The 15,978-nt window shown below is 50.8% G+C and overlaps 1 non-coding gene across 1 annotated transcript; it reads left to right on the top strand.

Moving 5' to 3' along the window:
* Positions 1-6,181: 6,181 nt before the first annotated feature.
* Positions 6,182-6,343, top strand: LOC133761379 (U1 spliceosomal RNA). The gene has a single exon (XR_009866176.1). It is a non-coding gene; the product is annotated as a U1 spliceosomal RNA (small nuclear RNA).
* The last annotated feature ends 9,635 nt before the right edge of the window (positions 6,344-15,978 follow it).

Genomic DNA, 15,978 nt, shown 5'->3' with positions numbered 1-15,978 from the left:
TCCAGAGTGACAGACCCAGGTGGAGCCAGGGGAGTGACAGCAAGCTGACCCCGCAGGCCTGGCTCTGGAGGCCCACCCCCTGCCTCTGGAGAAGGAGTTCCAGGTGGGAAGACCCTCCCAGGGGCCGCTGGAGCCCTGGCCGCCCGCCTCCAGGGCGCAGATGCCTGGGCCCAGGTGGTTGCCAGCAGATGGCAGCTGGGGCCTGGAGTGGAAGCGGCGCTCTCAGGAAACAGGCGGCCCTCTCACCCCGGCCAGCTCCCCGGCCTAATTAGAGACCGGAACGGCATGGATGGTCCCTGAGCTCATTATGTCACAGCTGGGGAACAGCTGGCCAGTTTTTTCCAGGCCATTAGCTGCGCCATGAAGTGGAGAGGGGTGTGTGTGTGTGTGCGCGAGCACGCGCGTGCTTGAGTAGGATCAATACCCGTCTGTCTGTGGGGGAAGCGGCCACTCTGGCTGGGCTGTCTCCGCCTGCCACCCGGCTGGGCTCCGTTCTGTTCACACACTTGTGAAAGCTCAGCTCCTTCAGGCCTGGCCCTGGGAGACGAGCTGGGGGGGGGGGGGGGTGCACTGGGACCCTCAGGGCCTCCTCTCTCGGGGGCTGAAGTCAGGCCAGAAAGGGGTTTGGCTGACCTACCCTGGTCTCAGAGGGGACCTTAAAAGTGCAGCTCCTCTCCACCCTGTAGCAAGATGACACCCAAGGCAGCTGTTCGCCTGGGCCTGGGGCCCCACCTCCCTGTGCTCCTGGGTTCAGCGGGGTTTGGTTTCCCGTGGGGTGGGGAGAAGGCAAGGGATCCTCTGACCCTTGGGGACTGGGGGCGGGGTGCTGGTAGGAGGGAAGAGAGACTGGGTCTCACTCTCGCCCCCCTCCCCTCCCCCTCTCCCTCCCCTCCCTGTCTTGGACAAGCAGAAGCTGGGCTGGGCAGCCCCTGGCGCAGGAGCAAGGTCGTCCGTACCGGGAGCCCAGTATTACGCAGTGCGCCAGCCTTTCCTTACGGGGTTGTTAAGTGTGAAGAGCAGAAGAGACTGCAGAGCCACTGAGCAGGTCCAGAGGGTCACCCTCAGCCTGCCCAGCCTGCCCCCCTAAACCCCAACCACCCTCCTGGCTTTATGGAGACGGAAAGCAAGCTCTGTTAGCTTTAAGCTCATCTGTGGCCTGGCTGACTCCACCTCCAAGTGCTCGTTCAGAATCTCTCTGATCCTCTTCCTTTTGTTCCATGCCGAGTTCTCATGTAGCCCTGAGGTCCCTTGGGCATACTGTCCTCAGGGCCCGATGGCAGCTTCAAGCTTCCCTTGGTGGCGACCGCTGGACTCCTCTCCGGCCTGGCTTCATCCTCCAGCCCCTCCAGCCGCCCAGCCCCAGCACCACCACAGGAAGCAGCAGCAGCGGCGGATGCGTCGATGCGGCTGGCCGCTGGGGTCCTGGGCAGCTTCCCACCCCACTGGGCAGAAGCCGGGATGTGCACGCACTCTCTGCTCCCCACACTTCCCTCAGTGGCCTCCGTTTCCAGCATCGGAAGCACGGGCATCGCAGGTCTGAGTTCCCTTCGAGCCCAGCTCCAGTCCGAGAGCCGGCAGATGGATCATCTACAAGCACACAAAGGGCAGGGGCCCCTCAGGACGTCTTCTTCATGGTCCGGACGAGGAAGCTGTGTCCCCGGCAGGAGCAGGATTAGCTCAGGATCACCAGCTGGGTTGAGGCAGTCTGGACACCAGGTTTGCCAACTCCCAGGTGGTCAGTGATGGTTCCTTCCCACCACAAGGCCTTGGCTCTAAGTTCCAAAAGCCACTGAGCAGGTCCAGAGGATCACCCTCAGCCTTCCCCCCCAACCCCCAACAAACTGACCCCAAGCAAATGGAGAATGCACCCCTCTTCTCAGGGCTCTCTGAAGTGGGGGCCCCTCCCCGGGGGGCTGGTCAGAATACACATTGGTGATGCCACTGCCACCAGAAGTAGCCCCTTCTTGAGCAAGCCGCTGCCAAGTGAGGAGCAGCTGCTACGCCAGGGCTGGAGCAGAGACACTGGGCTCTGCTGTGTCTGCTGTTGAGCCATCTGCCAGTCTGGGCCCAAGGGGTGCTCAGGGCAGAAGGAGCCTAATGACAGCTCGGCAGTGCCAGAACCTTCCTCCAGCCCGGTTCGTGGAGTGAATTAGAAGAAATCAAGTAGTGTTCCTGCTGCTGGCATTGGGAGGAAAGGGAATGTCAACGTGGGGTCCAAGATGACGTAGCAACTGGGAATCAGAGCGGGCCGAGAACTGAGTTCCTGGGCCCAGCTTCCTGAGCCCATTGTCAAGGCAACCTCAGTGTCATCTTCTTCTCTTGGCTCCGGCACAGGAGGTAGCAGCCTTCGGGGCTATGTGCTGAACCCTGGTGGACTAGCTAGCATGCAGGGGCTGGGAGAGAGTGCTGCCGGTAGCCTGCAGAGGGTCCCCTAGCACAGGGTGCTTCAGGGCCAGAGCTCTGGGGGCAGAGTGAGCAGAGCTCCGAGAGGCCAAGGGCCCAGGAAAGGATCTGGAAGCAGAAAGAGGCCCTGGAGAGGGAGATCAGGCCGAGAAAAATGTCTATGGTTTGGAGGGCATTTTTATTTTAAATATTTTATTTATCTGAAAGGCAGAGTTACAGAGAGAGAAGGAGAGATAGGGAGATCTTCCAGCCTCTGGTTCATTCCCCAGATGGTCTCAATGGCCCAGACTGGGCCAGATTGAAGCCAGGAGCCAAGAGCTTCATCTAGGTCTCCCACATGGGTGCAGGGGCCCAAGGACTTGGGCTATCTTCCGCTGCTTTCCCAGGCACATTAGCAGGGAGCTGGATCAGAAGTGGAGCAGGCCGGCGCCGTGGCTTAACAGGCTAATGCTCCGCCTTGCGGCGCCGGCACACCGGGTTCTACACCCGGTTGGGGCGCTGGATTTTATCCCGGTTGCCCCTCTTCCAGGCCAGCTCTCTGCTATGGCCCGGGAAGGCAGTGGGGGATGGCCCAAGTGCTTGGGCCCTGCACCCCATGGGAGACCAGGAGAAGCACCTGGCTCCTGGCTTCGGATCAGCGCGATGCGCTGGCCACAGTGTGCCAGCCGCGGCGGCCATTGGAGGGTGAACCAACGGCAAAAGGAAGACCTGTCTCTCTCTCTCTCACTATCCACTCTGCCTGTCAAAAAAGAAAAAAAAGAAAGAAGCGGAGCAGCCAGGACTCGAATCAGCACCAGTACTGGGTGCCGGCATCACCAGGGGCTGCTTTAACAGTAAGGCCACAAGGCTGGCCCCTCGAGGACATTCTTAACACCCCGGGCTGCATGTCTCACGGTGCCGTTTCCTGACTCTGTGGACTGTGGCAAGCCCCAGATCTGATCAAGATGAGTTCAGTCTGTGATCAGTGCAGAGGGTGCTCTTGGCCTCGCAGGTTGCTGCAGCTCTGAGACTCACGTGAGGAAAATGGTGAAAGGCCTCGGAAAGCGTGCCCACTGATGATTCTCATCCTCCCACTCTGTGGTCTGTTGGCTCAGCTGTGGGGTGTGGCTGGAGCGCCTGGCTTCCTGAGGGATCATAATGCTGTGTACACAAGCATTTTTGACCAGAGTGACCAAAGCAAAGGGGCTCTCCTTCTAGAAGGGACTGCCCAAGCCACAGAAGCAGATGCTGATGGACCTGTAACAGCATGCAGCGGTCCAGGCAGGACCTTTGTTCACAAAGAAGGCATCTGAACAGAGGTTTCCAGGACATGTGTGCAGGTGCACACAGACACAGGCACCATGGCCAGCCCTGGTAGCTTTCCTACTGAGCGTACTGGGAGAGTCCTAGCTGATGGGATCCCTCAGTTCCCAGTCCCCATGGGGTCTCTTACCTAAGCAAACAGCAGCCTTGACGTGGGGACCCAAGGGGACGGGTTTGCCTTTCATTAGTGGTAGTTTTCTAGAAGGAAGACATGCCAAATGATTAATATTTGCCACTGGCTTCTAGCATTTCCAAAACCCTGTCCCCTGGGGCTGGCACTGTGTCATAGTAAGCCTCTGCCTGTGGTGCTGGCATCCCATATGGGTACCAGTTTGAGTCCTGGCTGCTCCACTCCTGATCCAGCTCCCTGCTGGTGGCCTAGGAAAGCAGAGGAAGGTGGCCCAAAGTGCTTGGATCCCTGCACCCATGTGGGAGACTTGGAAGAAGCTCCTGGCTTTGGATCGGCCCAGCTCCAGCCGTTGTGCCCATCTTCAGAGTGAACCAGCAGATGGAGAACCTCTCTCTCTGCCTCTGCCTCTCTGTAACTTTGCATTTCAAATAAATAAATCAATCTTAAAAATAAAATTTAAAAAAAGCCCTGTCCCCTGTAGCTATGGGGCACTGTGGTGAGATTAGTGCTGTTATCTGGGGCTCACAAAAGTTAGATGCATTTTCCCAGTAGGGAGGCAACAAAGTCAGTACTGGATCTAAGTCATTTACTTCAATTTCCTTTACTCTCCATGGCCTCTTGCTCCTTTTCAACTTGTGTTAATTTCCAGCTTGTGGGGCCAGTATTGTGGCGTAGTGGATAAAGCCACCACCTTCAGGACCGGCATCCCATGTGGGTGCCAGTTCGAGTCCTGGCTGCTGCACTTCCGATCCAGCTCTCTGCTATGGCCTGGAAGAGCAGTGAAAGATGGCCCAAGTCCTTGGGTCCCTGCACCCATGAGGGAGACCCAGAGGAAGCTCCTGGTTTTGGATTGGTGCAGCTCCGGCCGTTGCGACCAACTGGGGAGTGAACCAGCAGATGCAAGACCTCTCTCTCTCTCTCTGCCTCTCCTTCTCTCTCTGTGTAACTCTTTCAAGTAAATAAACAAATATAAAAAAAAAATTTTCCAGCATATGCCAGTCATCTCTCCTACCACAGTCCAATGTTCTGGATGGCACACCTGTTCGGGAGATTTTATTTTGAAATAATTTCAAATTTACAGAAAAGTTGAAAGAAGTGTACGAAGAGCTCTTCTGTCTTTCACCTAGCTCCTCAATATGTTTTAGGTTTCAGTGTTGCCACTCATGCCTCATCATGTTCTCCCTCTGTCATATACACTTCCATGTAACTTCTGATCCATTGGATAGTCACAGGCGTGATGCTGTAGTACCCTTCGATGTGTGTTTACCGAAAACAAGGACATTCTCCTGTATCACCACAGTACGACATCACGATCAGGAAGCTAACACTGACTAAGTAAAGAAAACTGCCACCTAATCCGCAGATCCCATTCAGATTTCACTGACTGCATAATGACATTGGTTATTGGCACAAGTTCCAATTCAGGATTGTGCATTGCATTTAATTGTCTTGTCTTTTTAGTGCCCTTCAGTCTGCAGTGGGGCCTCAGTTTCCCCTTGTCTTCCAAGATCTTGATAAATTTGAACAAAGCCTGGTTACTTGGGAGGAAACCCCTTAATCTGGGTCTCACTGATGCTTCCTTAAAGAGTGTGTTCAGGTGCTGCATCGTGGCCAGGAATACTAAGGAGCGATGCTACGTTCTTGGTTCACCTCAACAAGAGGCATGCAATGTGGTTTGTTCTATTAATGGGAATTATAACTTTTATCATTTGGTTAATATCATATCAGACAAGTTTTCCCACTGTAAAGCCAATTAATAATTATTATACACTCATCAAATAGTATTTGCAGGGAGATGCTTTGAGACTGTAAATATCCATGTTCCTCATCTCATCTGCTAGTTGTTGTTTTTTGTTTTTGTTTTTGTTTTTTTACAGGCAGAGTGGACAGTGAGAGAGAGAGACAGAGAGAAAGGTCTTCCTTTTTGCCATTGGTTCACCCTCCAATGGCCGCCGCGGCCGGCGTGCTGTGGCTGGTGCACCACACTGATCCGAAGGCAGGAGCCAGGTGCTTCTCCTGGTCTCCCATGGGGTGCAGGGCCCAAGCACTTGGGCCATCCTGCACTGCACTCCCAGGCCACAGCAGAGAGCTGGCCTGGAAGAGGGGCAACCGGGACAGAATCGGTGCCCCGACCGGGACTAGAATCTGGTGTGCCGGTGCCGCAAGGCGGAGCATTAGCCTGTTGAGCCACTGCGCTGGCTAAAGCGTAAGACCTTCTAAGTCCATCTGTGGTCATTTCTGGGTAGCATTGCTTCTAGTATATTTCAGAGAGGGTCCATAAATGTGTTCTCTCATTTATTTGTTTAAGGCTAGAAATAAATAAGGTTGATTTATTTCCAACAAAGTTTGTTTTAGAAGAAGGGAATTAAATGATCACGAAGGTGGTTTTCCCAGGGCGAGGCTCATCCATTGCACTCCGGATGTGCTGACCCCTGGGATTTCCCCAAATGTGGGAAACTCGCCTGCATGATTTGTGGTAGTGGGGAACTGCATTCGCGCTCTCCCCTGTTAAAAAAAAAGAAAAGAAAAAAGAAGGGATTTAAAAGATAAGTTCATTTTGGTGCAAAAACTTTTTGAAATCCACGTGTAGTTTTTTCATTATCCACATTTTCCACGAACTTTTTGAAGACCCTCAGACAGTGGAATTTCAAAAATTTTTTTGCACCAAATAAACTTATCTTCCAATTCCATTTTCCCACAAATCTTTTGATGTTCCCTCATATATGTGTACACACACACATCCCTATTTATATTAAAAACATGAGTTCCAACTGACTACCCCAGCTCTGTTCTCCTACCCCAGGGCTTATTCCATTTCCAAATAACATGAGGAGCAAGGCTCCCCTTCCCCTCAGTGTAGTATCTGCTTGCTCAATCTCTGTGTTGGAACCAATCTCCTAACCACAGAGGCCGCCTTCTGTGTGGCAGACTCAACAGACATGCTGATCAGGCCAGCCCAATCCTGGCCCCAGCCCTGCTGACCACCCCAGCTGTGCAGGCTGAATCCGCCATCCAGTGCAAAGGGAACAGGGACAGGAGGGGTACTTTCTATCATTCTTTTCAAGGATTGGGTTTATGGATGAGCTCATCTTTGTCACACATTGAAATCAATCCTGCCATCATTCAGACACTTGTCATACAACCTAAATGTATTTTTTCCCGACAACAGAGCACTTCAGTGTTTCTAATAGAGTAACAGAGCCAGTGTGTATGAAGTTAATTCTAGAGTAATCTGAGAAACCCATTATATATCTATATCTATATTCATTCATTCATTCATTCTGCATTTTTAAAGCTTTCTCATACTCTGTTCTCCTATTTGTCACGCTTACTTAGATGACGAAGTAGAAGGCCTTTACCCTACTGATAAGCTTAGAAATAAAATTTCAGAGGCCAGTGCTGTGCTGTAGGGTGGTTGACGCCACCACCTACAGCACTGGTATCCCATATGGGCACCAGTTCGAGTCTCCAATCCAGAATCCCTGCTAGTACACCTGGGCAATCAGCAAAGGATGCCTCGAGTGTTTGGGCCTCTGCACCCACACAGGAGTCCCAGGAGAAGTTCCTGGCTCCTGGCTTTGGCCTGGCTCAGCCTTGGTTGTTACAGTCCTTTGGGGAGTGAACCAGTGGATGGAAGATCTCTCTCTCTCTCTCCTTGTATCTCTGCTCTGCCTTTCAAATAAATAAATTAATTAATCTTTAAAAATTAATCAATTGATTGTTTACCAAAGTATTTCCTTTCACCTGCTGGGCGCATAGCTTGACTACACTTCCTGGCTTCCTTTGCAGTCAGATCCAGTCATCCGGCTGGATTCTGCCCAGTGAAATGTGGCAGAAATGATGAATGCCTCTTCCCAGACCTGGCCCGTAAAACTTCTCGCGTATTCCTGCCTGGCTCCCATCTGCTGCCGGAACTGGAAGCCGAGGATCACGCAGAGGTTCCAAAGCCTGGGCAGGGAGGGCCACAAGATGGGTGGTGTGGGATTCTGGGACACCCCATGGGAGGCCATCACGTGAATGTCCACATTGAGCTTTTATGAGTGAGAATGACAACTTCTATTGAGATTGGCCGCTGAGCTTTAGCGTTTATTGATCGCATCAGTTCGCTCACCCTAACCAATGCAGAAAGCTAAGGGGTTGCCCAAATTCGCCCTTTAAAAGTGATAAAACATATGTTGAACATGACCTTGTGAGCCCTACCTGAGGGCTCTTCCTGTGAGAGCAGACCAAATAGCAGAGTTCAGTACCTTGGGAGGGTGTAACCCTACTTTTCAGAATCTTTCACTATTCCAGGAGGGACGTATTTCTCCTTAGCAAAAGTGTGACATTGGTGACACGTCTTCTCCTTTCCCTTTCCAAAGGAAACTGTGACCCAGGCTTATTTTTATTTTGTGTGGGCCCGTCTTCATCAGATGAAAACATCTGGCCTAACATCTAACATGCAGCACCCCCACAGAAGTGAGTCCCCCCGTGAAGGAAGACCCCTTCAATGTCCTCCCATTGGTGTGAACGTGGGGGCAGGACCCACAGTGGGGACAGGCCATAATGCCTGGGAGGCACGCTGATTTCTTCCTCTGCACCAAGAAGGCCAGCAGAAGTTCCTGCTCCGGCGAAAGCACTTCCACATCCTGTCCTTGAGCAGGCTGACCACTTCCGGTTTCAGCAAGTTCGGATAGCTCAGGCCGCTAGAAACAGACATCTTCCTAAAGAGGAGGTTCTCATCCTTCTTCCTCCAGACTAGCCAAGCTCTTAGGATCAAGAGAGTAGAGCTGTCAGTTAAAACAGAAGGTGGTGCGCAGTGCAATCTGTGTCTGGAGACCTGGCCACAAGAGGCACAGGGGGCTTTTCTACGCTGGGACTCCAGGCTTTCAAGAGAAGCACCGTGAAACTTCAGAGTTAAAGTCACGAAAGCCTGTTTCTGGAGCTGGGTAAAGCTCCAAGGTTGTCTTCAAGGTCATCTTGCCTGACGCTCTCATCTCATAAAAGGGGGTGGAGGATCAGGGTGATTAATGAGCACGTCCGAAGGTGCGGAGGTAGTCAGGGTAGGCCCAGAGTCCTAGATCAATGTTCTCTGTGCCTTTCTTCTCTTGCAAGCAGGTCTGAAGGGAGCCACTGAGTTCCAGGAGCTGGAGTAACAGATGTAATTAGGATACTAAGTGCTGGCGGATGCGATCCCGGAGGACCCATCTCTCCATGCCCTTGGCCAACCCTCCCTGAAAGCCTTTCACTGCTTCTCTGAGAAGCCAGCTCCCGTCAACCACCAGGGACTGACACAAATAGTCTGTCTAGGGTGAGGCTCTCAATTCCAAGGTGAAGCAGGAGTGGGAACACTTCCACTCAGAACTCCAGAGCATCTGGGAAGGGAAGGTGTCTCCAGACTGGAAAGTCATGGAAATTTCCCTGAACCTAGAAGCATGCTTGGAATAGCATCAACTGCCGCATCACCACTCCAGCCCAGCCTTGTTAGTGAGGCAAGCCGCAATCAGGGAGATAATTAGCTTGCTGTTATTTATTCCCCGCGCTAATCAGCAGCCTGCTGCCTGCACAGTGGAGAGGGCCCCTGCCCCCCAAAGCTGTGGGGGTTCTCTGGGACCTTTAGTTACGAGCCAGAAAGCGAGTGACAGAAGACAAAGGGTTGGGGAGAGGGACAGAGGGTGGAGGAGACCCGGATGCCAGGACCCAGGCTCTGCAGGCTTCTACACGGGCATCGCCACCTGGGGAGAGGCAGCCAGGGATCACCGGGAGCCCCGGGGGCAGCTACACTCCTCTTGGTTTGGTCTCGGGGTTGGGCTCTGGTCGATAAAGGGCGGCTGGCGTTCAGCTCCCTGTTCTGCCTCACTGCAGTCAAATTGCCTTTTTCCAAGGCGACTTTCAAAAAAAAAGATGACATTTATCAAAGCCTGCTGAGTGGTGACCTTGGTGGGAGGGAGAAAGGGCGGGTTGTGTTGTCTGTGGAAGCAGGGAAAGAAAATGAGGGAAACCTGCAGGGAAGGAAACGCTTTCAAACCTCAAAGTTGTTGGAGCAATCACAGGGCGATGGCTCCAGGTTTGGGGACACTCGCTCCAACCTGCACTGCACTCCCTCCTGCCCCCTCCCTCACCCTCACCAGCATGTTCTCACTGGCAATCCCTGGCTCTCCAGCCTGAACAGTAGACTGAAGATGCTGCCTTCCAATAATCATCCCCAAGAAGGGCTGTGGTTTGATAACTTTGCAAAATACAGAATCTTGGCCTCAGTCACAGTTCCACAATTGCCACACAGGACAGGCTAGGAGGCTGCCATTTGGTTGGGAAACAGGAGGTAGGTAGGGGCTAGAACAATTGCCCTCAAGCTGTGTTTTCATAGCAAGTACATTGGTGTTTTGTTTTGTTTTGTCTTAAACGTGTATTATACATCTGTTTGGAATAACAAGAATAAACTTTTCTGAACTGAAAGATGACTTTAGCAGTCATCTGGTCAACCTCATGCCCTGTGCAAGATTCCTCCACAAGCTTACTCCCTTCCCTTAGCTGGCCCCTGAAGTCTTTTACACACAAGCTTTTACCTGTCACAATACATTGTGACCATCTGTGTCTGTTTCCTTCACCAAACCGTGGCACTTCAGAACAGAGGCAGTTTATTTGTCTGTCTTTGTATTCCATTTTTCTACTCCTATATACTCACAAGAGTTCTCACTATATGTGAATGGGTGTGTGTATGATGGAATGAATGAGCAAATAAACGAACGGACATCTGTGCGAACAATCATCCGGCTCCTGCTTGAATGCTTTCTGCGACAGGGAGTTCATTACCTCAGGATGGCAAAGAGTTATTATTGGACAATGGAAATGTCAGAAGCAGTTTGTGAACACGGGAAGGAAGTCTGTTTCTCTGACACTTCTACTCAAGAGAGCAGTTCTGCTCTGTGGATGTCCAGAAGAACAGAGGTTCTCGACCTACACGTGTATGCACCTAAGCAACACACAGAAAACCATGCGCGCCTCTGCCGACAGGATTAGGGAGCGGGAACTCACAAAGGGAAAAGTATTACCATATTTCAGTCACACTTCATTCATTTACTCCCTCCTTCTCATGAAAAATTATACTAGACAAACCAACAAGCCTCAAAATGCTCACTTTAGATTTCTACCTCCTTAATTTTGTTTATTTTTTATTTTTCTGAAGTTCAGATATTTCCTTTCTTTTTTTTTTTTTAAAGATTATTTATTTACTTATTTGAAAGCCAGAGCTGGGGTCGGTGCTGTGGCGCAGCGGGTTAAAGCCCTGGCCTGAAGTGCCAGCATCCCATATGGGCACCGGTTCTAGTCCCAGCTACTCCTCTTCCGATCCAGTTTTCTGCTGTAGGGCCCCTGCACCTACATGGGAGACCTGGAGGAATTTCTGGCTCTTGGCTTTGGATCGGCGCAGCTCTGGCCATTGCAACCATCTGGGGAGTGAACCAGTGGATGGAAGACCTCTCTCTCTGTCTCTACCTCTCTCTCGAACTCTGTAACTCTCTTTCAAATAAATAAAATAAATCTTAAAAAAAAAGAAAGCCGGAGCTGGGCTGGCACCATGGTGCAGTAGGCTAAGCCTCCACCTGTGGTGCCAGCATCCCATATGGGTACCAGTTTGACTCACGACTGCTCCTCTTTGGATCCAGCTCTCTGCTGGAAGATGGCACAAGTGCTTGGGCCTCCACACGCTTGTGGGAGACTGGGAGGAAGCTCCTGGCTCCTGGCTTCAGATCAGCTCAGCTCCAGATGTTGCAACCACTTGGGGAGTGAACCAATGGATGGAAGACCTTTCTCTCTGTCTTAATCTCTCTCTGTCTATAACTCTACCTCTCAAATAAATAAAGAAAATCTTAAAAAAAAAAAGAAAAAAAAAGAGCTACAGAGAGACAGAGAGGGAGGGAGGGAGAGAGAGAGAGAGAGAGAAAAGAGAGAGAGAATATTTCATCTGCTGGTTCACTCCCTAGATGGCTCCAAGGGTCAGGGCTGAGCCAGGGGCCTAAACACTTCGGCCATCTTCCACTGTTTTTGTTAAGCCATTAACAGGGTCCTGAATAGGAAGTGGAGCAGCAGGGACATGAACTGGTGCCCATACTGGATGCCAACAATGCAGGCAGTGGCTTAACCTGCTATGCCACAATGCCAGTCCCTCCCTCCTTACTTTTCTGAAGAAAGCAAAACATTAAGATGCTGTTTGTTTTGAGCAAAACCAACTCTTCTCACAATTGGCTGGGGATTAGTCCATAAACTGAACTCAACTACCTATGAGTGGGGCTCACAGGTGGGCACAGGAAGGGCTTGATAATAAGACAGCCCAACAGAAAGCTCCTTACAGATGGTAGCAGACTCATCCAAACCCTCAGGGAAAGTAAATATCCTAGTGGAAACCAAAGAAGGTAGATGACTTTGGGGTTGCAAACTTTTTTTTTTTTAAGATTTATGTTATATACTTGAAAGTCAGAGTGACCAAAGAGAAAGGGAAAGAGAGCATTCTTCCATCTGCAGATTCACTCCCCAAATGGCCTCACCATCCAGGGATGGGCCACTCCAACGCCAGGCACCTGGAACGCCATCCAGGTCTCCTGCCTGGAAGTCAGGGATCCAATCCTTGGGCCATCCTTTACTGTTTCCCCAGGCACATTAGCAGAAAGCTGGATTGCAAGCATAGCAGTTGTGGGGTGCAGAGTGCAGTGGAGGGAGCTGACTCACCTGCTGGTCCACTCCCCAAATGCCTGGGGCAGCTGGAGCCAGGCACTCAATCTAGGTCTCACAAATGGGTGGCAGGGACCCAAGTACTTGGGCCATCACTGCAGCATTAGCTGGAAGTGTGCATTAGCAGGAAGCTCACATTGGCATCAGAGATGGGCCTTGAACTTAGGCTCTCTGATATCGGATGTGGGCATCCCAAGCAGCATCTTTTTCTTTTCTTTTTAATTTACTTATTTGAAAGTCAGAGTTACAGAGAGAGAGGGGGAGAGAGAGAGATCTTCCACCTGCTGGTCCACTCCCCAGATGGCCATAATGGCCGGGGCTGGGCCAGACTGAAGACAGGAGCCAGGAGCTTCTTCTGGGTCTCCCACATGGGTACAGGGCCCCAAGCACTTGAACTATTTTCTGCTGCTTTCCTAGGCCATTAGCAGGGAGCTGGACTGGAAATGGAGCAGCAGGTATTCAAACCAGAGCCCATATGGGATGCCAGTGCTGCGGACAGTGGCTTAACCCATTGTGCCACAGTGCCGGCACCCCACCCCCATCCAGGCAATATCCTAACAGATGGACAAAACACCTGCGCCACAAGCCACTTTATGCCATTTCAAAACACAGTTTCAGTTCTCCAGGTCTTAGGAACACGGGCCCATGGAGACTACAGCCGGGAGGACAACTCCTCAGGTACCCTATGGAGTCCTTTCGTAAACCTCTCTTCCTGAAGCCTGTTAGGTAAAGAGGTTCTCTGTAGTGCTTGAGATTTAATACATGACACTGCATCTTTCCGGAGTGGTCATGATGGCTGCCTCCCAGAATGAAGGAAGGGCTTACACTACTCACCCTTCATCTCTGAGCTATCAAAGTTTGCCCATACAGTCTCACATAATCCTCACGAAGATTCTATAATGTGGTTCTCAAATTAGGGTGTACAAAGAATCATCTGGGATCATCTTAAATACAGATTCCCAGGCCCCCGTCTCCAGGGTTCTAAGCAAGTCTGGGGTGGGCCTTGGGGTCTTGTTTTTAAATTCTTTGGAGATTTTGATATAAGCAGTTTGAGGCCCACACAGGGCGAATACTTCCCTACAAAGAAGTGTTTACCAACTTTCCTGATGACCAAAGTGTTTCCCAGGCTCTTCCCATGAAAAGTCTGACTCAGGGGTCACAGTCTCTGGAACTGTACTTTTAACGGGGCAGGTATTATAACTCCCATTTCATATGTGAGAAAACTGAGAGCCAGTATAAGCGAGACTAGCATCCAGCTCTCTTGGCACTTAGCCCAATGCTCTTCCTACAGGGCCCCAAAGATTAGACAACTTATTTAGAGTGCTGAACATAACAGGCAATTGATAAATGTTTGCAAAAGTGCATAAAAGTCATGTTTTATTTTCTAAAGCCTAGAGGGAAGAAACTATTTCCAAAGCATATTTGAACCCCACTCCACCCAACCTCACCCCAAGGCGTGTAAGGCAGTGCCGTGCCCCGGGGACCCAGCAGATGTCTGGGAGCGTGCACGTGATAGGGCCGCCGGCACACCATTCCATCAGCTGCCTCTGCCATGCTCCTGACTGTAAATCAGCTGCCCAGACCTGAGTGTGATTCTCCAGGCACGGTCTGGCCCGACTGAGTGCAGCATGAACTCCTTCCCTTGTGTTTTTCTTAAGAGCTGCTCCCTGTTCTAGGGAGCCAGACCATGTCCTTCCTGCTGGTCTGGCGTGTGTGCTCTCACAGGAATTAGCAGGAACTGCTTGCTCTATTACTGATCCTGAGTCCTTCTCACTCCTCAGGCTTCCTGAACCTCACCTGTCATTCATGAACACCTCTAATTCTTTTTTTTTCCTTTTATTTATTTATTTGAGAGGTAGGAAGAGTTACAGAGAGAGGGAAAGACAGAAAGAAAGATCTTCCATCCACTGGTTCACTCCCCAAATGGCCGCAACGGCCAGAGCTGGACCAATCCAAAACCAGGAGCCAGGAGCTTCCTCTAGATCTCCCACATGGGTGCAGGGGCCCAAGCACTTGGGCAGTTCCCTACTGCTTACCCAGGCCAGAGCACAGAGCTCGATCAGAAGAGGAGCAGCCAGGACACGAACCAGCACCCATATGGGATGCTGGAGCCGCAGGCGGACCCCCAACATCTCTAATTCCGTTCTGCACATAATGTGTACCTTGGACACTGGAACACAGAGCTCTGGAGAACATGGGTCACAGATCACAGCTTCCCCCACTTCTGTCTGCTCTGCACTATCCCTAGCAACATCACGGTGCACCGTAAAGAACCACTGTGACCCAGGATACAGGAAGGAGCCAACTCCTACCTCCTCACATAGTCAAATATGGAGTACTTACTTCGTAACTTCCAAAACCATCATATTAACTTTCCAAATACAGCACAAACTAGTCAAAGATTCATATAATCTCAAAAATACTTATTTTATTTATTTGACAGGCAGAGTGACAGAGAGAGAGAGACAGAAAGAGACATTTTCCATCCACTGGTTCACTCCCCAGATGGCTGCAACAGGGCGAAGCCAGGAACCAGGAGCTTCATCTGGGTCTCCCACATGGGTACAGGGGCCCAAGCACTTGGGTCATCTTGCACTGTTTTCCCAGGTGCATTAGCATGGATCTGGTTTGGAAGTGGAGCAGCCAGTTTTAAAACCAGTGTCCTCATGGGAAGCCAGCATTGCAGGTGGTGGCTGAACCTGTTATACACAATGCTGGCCCCAAATAAATAATCCTTTAAATAAACAGAGAATATTTGTCTCTGGGACAGTGAAAAAAATCAATGAGTAAGCACGCTAAGGAGCAAGTTAGAAAGTTAAAGGGTCAGTGAAATGAGTGACAGTTTATGGAGATGGGGGTGAAGAGAAAACTATGGGACTGCTCCAGTATGAAACAAAGAATAAAGCATGGGTGAGCTGCTAGATACAGAAAGGACTCGGCCCAAGAGTGAGGGCTAAAATTATAGCCCCTTGAGCAAAACAGAGATCTTCCATTTGCTGTACCACCACGCCTGCCCTCTTTAAGCAACTCTTAACACAGGCCTCATCTTGATTGCTACCCTCCCCATTTCAGGCTCATTTTTGAGCCCCCTCCTTTTTGGATTTTGGAGACACCACAAAAAGTGCCAATATTAGTAATACCACTGGAGTTCTCCACACAATGCAAGGATACTCAAAGTACATTTTAAAATTTTTTGAAAGATTTATGTATGTATATATTTGAAAGGCATAATAACAGACAGAGGGAGACAGAGACAAAAAGGGGGAGAGGGAGAGGGAGAGAGAGAGAAACTTCCATTTGATGGTTCACTCCCCAAAAGGTTGCAACAGCCAGGAACCACGAATACATCAGGGTCTCCTGTGAAGGTGGCAGGGACCCAAGTACTGGGCCATCATCCACTGCCTTTCCAAGCACATTACTAGAAAGCTGGACAGGAA

Source organism: Lepus europaeus, chromosome 5 (genome assembly GCF_033115175.1).
Source record: "Lepus europaeus isolate LE1 chromosome 5, mLepTim1.pri, whole genome shotgun sequence".
Classification (NCBI taxonomy): Eukaryota; Metazoa; Chordata; class Mammalia; order Lagomorpha; family Leporidae; genus Lepus; species Lepus europaeus.
Note: the sequence above shows the minus strand (reverse complement) of the source record. Positions and strands in the feature narration are given on the sequence as shown.